Consider the following 7,481-nt stretch of genomic DNA (forward strand, 5'->3'; position numbering starts at 1 on the left):
ATCTTTCTACTCTGCCATCTTGGTTCCACCCCCCCATCTCTGCAGTTCTTAAGGGACCATTTCCTCAGAGTCAGAGGACTGGTTAAGGAGGAAAAAAAACTTCTTAATAATTAGAGCTATCCCAAAGTAGGAATTTGGGAAGCAATAGCTTCCCTAACACTGATGGTCTCTGGAAGGTGTGTATTAACTTGTGAGAGGGGTTGATTACAGTTTAGAGAATGGTTTCCTTGGTCTTTTTCAGTGCTTTCCACCTCTGTTTCCCTTTCCTTCCTTTTCACAATCCCAAGGAATTAATGAGCAGTGAAAAGTACGGCAACTAAAGATAAAAGAAATACCAGGGCCCTGAATAAGTCCATTACTAGCTAGATAATCAGTCCCTAAATAAAAATAAAAGGAGGTTATTTGATCCATTTGGTAAACTGGAAACAAAGAGTACTCCTTAATCATTGCTTCTGAATGGGGCCGAAATGGGAGTATGGTGATAACTCTAACTAGGACCTTTGATCCAAGACCAGTTTGCCAAAGGAAGAATTTTGCTCCAGGGCTAGAGATTTAAAAGGTAGCTGACTGCAAATGTACCTCTGCTAGGAAGGAGTCAGAGTAGAGATATAGCCAAGCAAAGCTGATAACAGTAACAGGCTGTTGACAAGAGAAGCAAGAAAAGGCCCCTGCAGGGGGACCAAGGGATATCTCTTAGGATTTAAGATTGGTACTGGTAGAACCTAACCTCTTGACATACCTTGGGATGGGGAGGGAGGCTAAGGCCTAGGAAAGCCTCCTCCTCTCTCTCCTTCCCAGTCCAGTGAGATCATCCACTCAGTAGCAGGCCTCTGCCTTGTTCCTTCAGACAACTTGCTATGTGGGGAGCTAGGCCAACTCAGTGATTAACATCAGTCTTAGAAAGGTTCTCCCCTTCCTTCTCTTCCTCCCACCCCCACCCCCCCACTCCCCATGGTCATTGACTACTCAAAGAGTGGGGCTGTGACAACAGTGTTTCAGATATGGGCAAGGTAGGGAAAGGAAGGCAGATAATAGCAACTAGCCTTTATATAGTGCCTATTATGTGCCAGGCATTATGCTAAGTACTTTTTTTTAAATGATATTATCTCATTTGATCTTCAAAACAACTCTTTTGAAATAGATGCTATAATTATCCCCATTTCATAGTTGAGAAAACTGAGGCAGAGGTTAAATGACTTGCCCAGGGTCACATAGTTAGTAAATGTTGGAGACTGGATTTGAAATCAGATCTTCCTGACTCCAACCACAGTGCTTTAACCATTATGCAACCTAACTGCCTTTTCTGCTGGATATCTCCACCTTTCTTGAGATCACTTCTGCCTTCTTATCCCAGGCCAGGAACACATCTTTTCCCTATAGTTTTGCATTCCAGGGCAAACTCTACTGGTGCCAGATTTAGAGTGTAGTCTGAAACCCTCTGAGAGGAGAGGGAAAGAGGAGGGAGAACATATTCTCTTTCTGCTGAAAGAGAAATGTCTCCCAAGGCTTAGGAGTTCTCCTTCTTTCAGCATGGTTTGTCCAGGGATGGGCATTAAAGGCCTAGGACAGGAGAGGGGAAAAACCAACCCCTGAGTCCCATATTCTTGAGATTTTTCTTTCTCTCAAAACTTTAAACTTTCCTGGAGAGTGAAGGGGATAGAACTAGAGCACCAGAGTCAGGGTGGCCTGGAAGTGTCTAGACACACCCCAAACCCATCATCTACCACCACTCTTAGCTGTTTGAATTTAGTGAAAAGTCTTAACATGGTTTCAAAAACTCATCTTCACAAGAATAGAATGGGGAAATGTGGTTAGATAATTGTTTGAAAAAAAGATCTAAGAGTTCTAATGGATTGTAATAAGCTCAATATGAGCCAGCAGTGTGATATGGCAACCAACTCCTCCCCCTGGAGCAAAATTCCTCCTTTGGCAAACTGGTCTTGGATCAAAGGTCCTAGTTAGAGTTATCACCATACTCCCATTTAGGCCCCATTCAGAAGCAATGATTAAGGAGTACTCTTTGTTTCCAGTTTACCAAATGGATCAAATAACCTCCTTTTATTTTTATTTAGGGACTGATTATCTATTATGTTCTGTTCTGGGTGCCATGGTTTGATGAGGAAATGAATGAAAAAGCATTTAGTTAGTTTTGTTTTGTTTGTTACAAGGTACTAAGCACTGGGGGAATACAAATGGAAAAGTCCCTGCTCTTCATCAACTTACATCCTAACAGGGGAGATGGTACAGACAAGGTTTGGCTTTAGTGCAGATGGAAAGGCCCTGAAACCCTTAGGATTCAGAGGCTGTGGAACAGATAGCAGTACCCAAGATCTGGAGATCACAGGGCATGATAAGGCATGGTGGTCCAGCATCTAACCAGAAGGATTTTTATTGACGACTCCCAGGTCACCAAAGTGGTGTAAGCAGTCATTCCTGCTCCTACAGCCAGGGGGCCTACAATGGTGGGGAATGGGGGAGTGGACCTTAGCCCCAGAGTAGGCCAATGTTCTAGTTTCTCTCTTGTGGGAGAGATGGGGAAGGTCCTCATCCATCCAGGGAGGGGGAAAAGGAAAAGGATATTGGCATCAAGGTTGTAGGAGAGGCAGGGGCAAAGACAAGGGAAGGTTTCCTCTGCCTGATCCTTTCCCCTTCATTCTTGCTATGATCAATTCATTGGTGTGCCAGAGAATATACAGAAGTCAAGTGAGACTTCCATGTCATATATAAAGAGTATCTGAAGGAATGAGGAATGTTTAGGCTGGAAAAGAAAAGACCCAGGTCAGAGATCACGAAAGCTGTGCTCAAGTAGCTGAAGGGCTTTTGTGTGGAAATAAGATTAGACTTGTTCTGTGTATCCCCAAAGAACAGAAGCAGGAGCAAGTGGGTGGAATTAGACTTGGATGGGGAGGATAGGGATAAGATATATTTGTTTCCAGTCCTTTTCCAGTTTCTCCCAAAGCATCTATCTCTTTGCTAAGGATTACCACTCTACCCCTAGTCAGGCCTTGAATGCCAAGTATGAGGAAGCAACAGATCTTAGCTAGTTCTGAAGAGTGATTAGTTTAAATATCAAGCTACCAAATGATTTCGTTCCTCTGGGGAGTGGAGGAGGACTGTATCCCAGAAGTGATTTCCTAGTATCCTGGGCTTCTCCCCCTGGTAAGCTCACCCCTTCCTTCCCTCCAAATGACGCTGCCTTTGGTGCAGTAGGATGGCTGTTCCTGTCAAATGACCGCATTGTTGAATTAAGAAACAGAAAGTGAGAGTACCGTACAAAGCAAAAACTGTCCTTTAGTAAAAAGCTGTGGCCACCTGGAGAGGTTCTCACCTTGTTCCTCTCTCTTCAGAATGATGAATCTCTTCCCTGGACCAATATTTCAAGACTTACCCATTCTGTGTTCACTTCATTCCCAGCTCTGCTTCACATTCTTCTGACTTCTCTGCCCTCAGATCCACATCATCTACTTTTAAGTGTTATCTTCCTCCATTAGGATGGAAGAAACTCAAACAAACTCCTTGAGGCTAGGCAATATCTTTTTTGCACAGCACAATGCAAACAGCTCCTACCCGGAGCTAAGTAAGTGCTTAATAAATATGTTTAATAAATGTGCTACCTGGAACTAGGTAAGTGATAAATAGATCTGTTATCTGTCCATCCATCCATCCATCTCTAGGGGCAAAGCACATACAAATGTGATTGATGGCAAGAAGAGACCAGTGGAATACCCTGAGGCCACTAGGGGGTGAGTGAGGAGGGAGGGGTTAGGTTGTCTGACAAGGGGTGGTATAAGGGGATGTAGATGGGTAGTCAGACTGTGTGAGCTCCTTGAGGGTGGGACTGTCATGTATCTCCAGCCTTAGCATAGTGGATGGCACATTTGTTGAATCATTTTCAGTTATGTCTGACTCTTTGTGACCCCATTTGATGTTTTCTTGGCAGAGATACTGGGAGTGGTTTGCCATTTCCTTCTTCTCCTCATTTTATAGTTGAGGAAGCTGAGGCAAACAGGGTTAAGTGACTTGCCCAGGGTCACACCGCTAGTAAGTGTCTGAGGCCAGATTTGAACTCACAAAATGAGTCTTCCTGGTCCTGCACTTTTTCCACTGACTGACTAGTCTGGTAGACTTACTATATCTCATCATTCTTGCTAACTAGGTGCCAAAATGAGTTTGTAGCTGCTGTAGTAATCCTAGTAGGGTATGGGCCAATGAATTTCGGTGCCCAAGTGAAAAGCCCCACCCTAATCAGAACTTTGCCTTCATGCTTCTTTAATTAAATTCAACAAACAATTTTTAAAATTTTAATTTAATTTAGTTTTTATTATGAACTTAGAAACCAAAGTAAGTGAGTATTTCTATATACATTGTAGAGCAGAAAGAAAAGATTGTATGTAAATCAGTGAATGTCTATTACATAGAATTTGCTTTTATTTTAAAATATGTAATAAGTTGAACATGTAACTTTCAAAGCTGTCCAGCTCATTTGTGCTTCCTTCTGGTCTTCCTGCTGTTTTCTTTGCTATCCCAGCCCCCTCCCCCCATGCCACCTGCCTCCAAAATGGGATAAAGAAAAAGAAAATCCTGAAACAATGAATAGTCAAACAAAATGGTTTGCCACATTGATGAATCTTGTCCAAAAAATTGTCTTCTTCTTCCTCTTGAGTCCATTACCTTTTTTTTTTTTTGCATTACCTTTCTTTTGAGAGGTGAGCAGCATGCTTCATTGTTCTCTGGAGGGGTGGTTGGTCATTTCATTGATTGGAGTTCTTAAAATCTTCCCAAGTTTAGTCAAATGTCCATTAAGCATAAACTATGTACAAAGATCATAGGATAAAAAAATCTAGATATAGGTAGAAGGGACTTCAGGGCTGACAGTTCAGGTCCCTCGTGTTACAGATGAAGAAACTGAGGGACAGAAAAGTGAGGCAATTTTGCTAAGGTTATATGGCTACTACCAGTTCTCCTTCTATGCACTAGGGGCTAGTACCTATGCCCTTAAGATGTTTGTGTTCTGAGAAGAGGGATACTAATGCACATGTATATGTAAATTCAGGGTCAGATTCCCTGGATGTTTCATCTCTGTCCTAGCACCTATAACAACTGACATGTAACTGACCTAACCTGTATTCCAAAGAATGCTGTGCTTGCTGTCTTCTTTGGTGTGGTCACATTTGATAGTGAGCTTTGTCTGTGATAATGCTCCTTCCTTCTCCCTCCCTTACTCCTTATATTTCACTGCTGCTCCTGTCTACTGGGACCCAACTGCTAAGTGCAGAACTCCTCCCAATGACTCTAACCCAGAGAAGATTCTAGACCCAGCTCTCTGTCTTTTACCATTCTGGTAATGGTAAGCCTGTGAAGGTTACCCAGCTGTTCTGGTCACTGCTTTTTGTTTTGTTTTTTTCTGAGGACTCAGAGAATGGATGTGACAGTTAATCAAAGCAGCTTTGCTACTATTCTAGACAATCTAGAACTAGCTTCAGAAAGCAAGCCAGTTGCTAAAATTTAGGATTCTTAAATGTAGGTTTATGACTGTAAGTAGTTTGTGCTAGAGCCTCCTTCCCAGGGGTCTTTACCCCAGCCTTCTATTCCATAATCTTAGATCCTCATGCAATCACATAATCTCAGAATTTGGAGGAACTTTAGACCCTACCCCATGCAGAGGTCCCCTCTACACCATCCCTGATAAGGCCTTCCAGCCCCTATTTAGACAATGGCTCTAAGGATAGGGCACACCTATAGATGCAGCTGACTTTGTCATTGGACTGCTCTGAGTAGTTAGGGAGTTTTCCTTTTTATTGAACCAAATTCTGACACCCTGTCACTTACCCCCACCCCTCAGTTGGCCCTAGTTGTGCTTCCTGGGATCCAATAGAAAAAGTTTGCTTTACCTTTAAAGAGAGGCAAACTGGTTCTCTATAAAAATTGTTGCATATAAAGTTATAGGACCTTGGTATGATTCCTGGTTCAGCCACTTATTACCTACATGACCAAAGACAAATCACTTCATATCTTTAGACATCCTTGGAAAAGGTACTCATTTTCTTCATCTGTAAAATGAGACTAATAATAGTTATAACACTGACTTTACAGGATTTTTTGAGGATTAAATGTTAAGTACACTGCAGACCCTCTTTCTCTTATTACCTTTGTGACCTTGGGCAAGTCATCTTCTAGGGCCACAGTTTTCTCATCTGTAAATCTATAATCCTGTGGTTTTCCCCATGATTTGTCTTTAGGTTCATGAAGACAGTTATCATATTCCCCATATATCTTTCCTTTAGGCTAAACATCCCCAGTTTCCTCCAATGAATTTCTGAATAGTGTCACAAACAACTGAGAGTATAAATACATCTGGGCCACAACAAAATAATTTAGTGACAGTAATTGTACTCATACCCAATTTACAGAAAAAGCAGCTATTTAAGGCAACTTTGCCTTGTTCTCTGAGTTGATGTTTCCTGGTCAGACCATACTGTCAAGAATCGTAGTGTAATGTGAGGGAGAGCAGGGATGTGAATGACCAGGGCCAAGATGCTGGCAGCAGCTTTATTGTACTGGCTGGTCCTGCTTTTTACCTCCTTTCTGCTTAAGGCTTATGGTGAGAAGCCCTGACTGGTTTGCTTCCTTAGAAAATAGTCAAAAGCTTTGGTGGTACATATGTGTTTATCTTCATCAAGCTTACTTTGCATCATCTATGAAGTTAGACAAAATATATCTGAAAGGGGACAAGTAATGGTGTGTTTCATTGGTTTGTCCTGAAAGCTGTGCCATGACTGAGCTCAACATCCCCCATTCCCTCTACTAGGAAAGACTGTCCTGTGATCAGCTTCTTTGTGACATATGTCATCATTTTGAATCCCCTCTCCCATCCTGATTACCCTTCTTTGGCCACACTCCAAAGTCCCTAGAACTGAACATTATATTTCAGACAGGGCCAGCCCAAAGCAGACTACAGAGGAACAGCTCTTCCCTCCCTCTGGATGCTATACTTCTACCAGTGCAACCTAGCTTTACACCAGCTTTCTCAGCTGCCCTACCACATTGTTGATTGACATCAAGCTAATAGTCAACTAAAAATCTCCCTCATTTGATGGAAGCCTGAGGATCCTTCACCTCACATCCAGACCCAGGCACAAACTCATGTTGGCACTTAACAATTGGGAGATAGACCTGTAACAGGTTCTATCCTACTTTCTGCCACCCAAGTTTCCTTTTTTCATACTCTGAAATGCCTCCAAGTTCTTTCCCTTGACACCTACCCTTTCTTTCTTTGCCTGCTTCTTTCCTGCCCCACCCTATCCAAGGTATGGAGTGAGGTCTGATTCTCCACTCCCCAATACATTTCATAACCTTGGTTTCTCATGTAGGTCTACTCTTGTACATTTCTTTACCAAAAGAAGCACTAATACTATATTGATTTCAAGAAATTTACCAAGGTGATGTTGATTCTTTACTTGTTCATAATTGAACAAGGGAAG

The sequence above is a fragment of the Notamacropus eugenii genome, chromosome 1, assembly GCF_028372415.1.
Source record: "Notamacropus eugenii isolate mMacEug1 chromosome 1, mMacEug1.pri_v2, whole genome shotgun sequence".
Lineage (NCBI taxonomy): Eukaryota > Metazoa > Chordata > Mammalia > Diprotodontia > Macropodidae > Notamacropus > Notamacropus eugenii.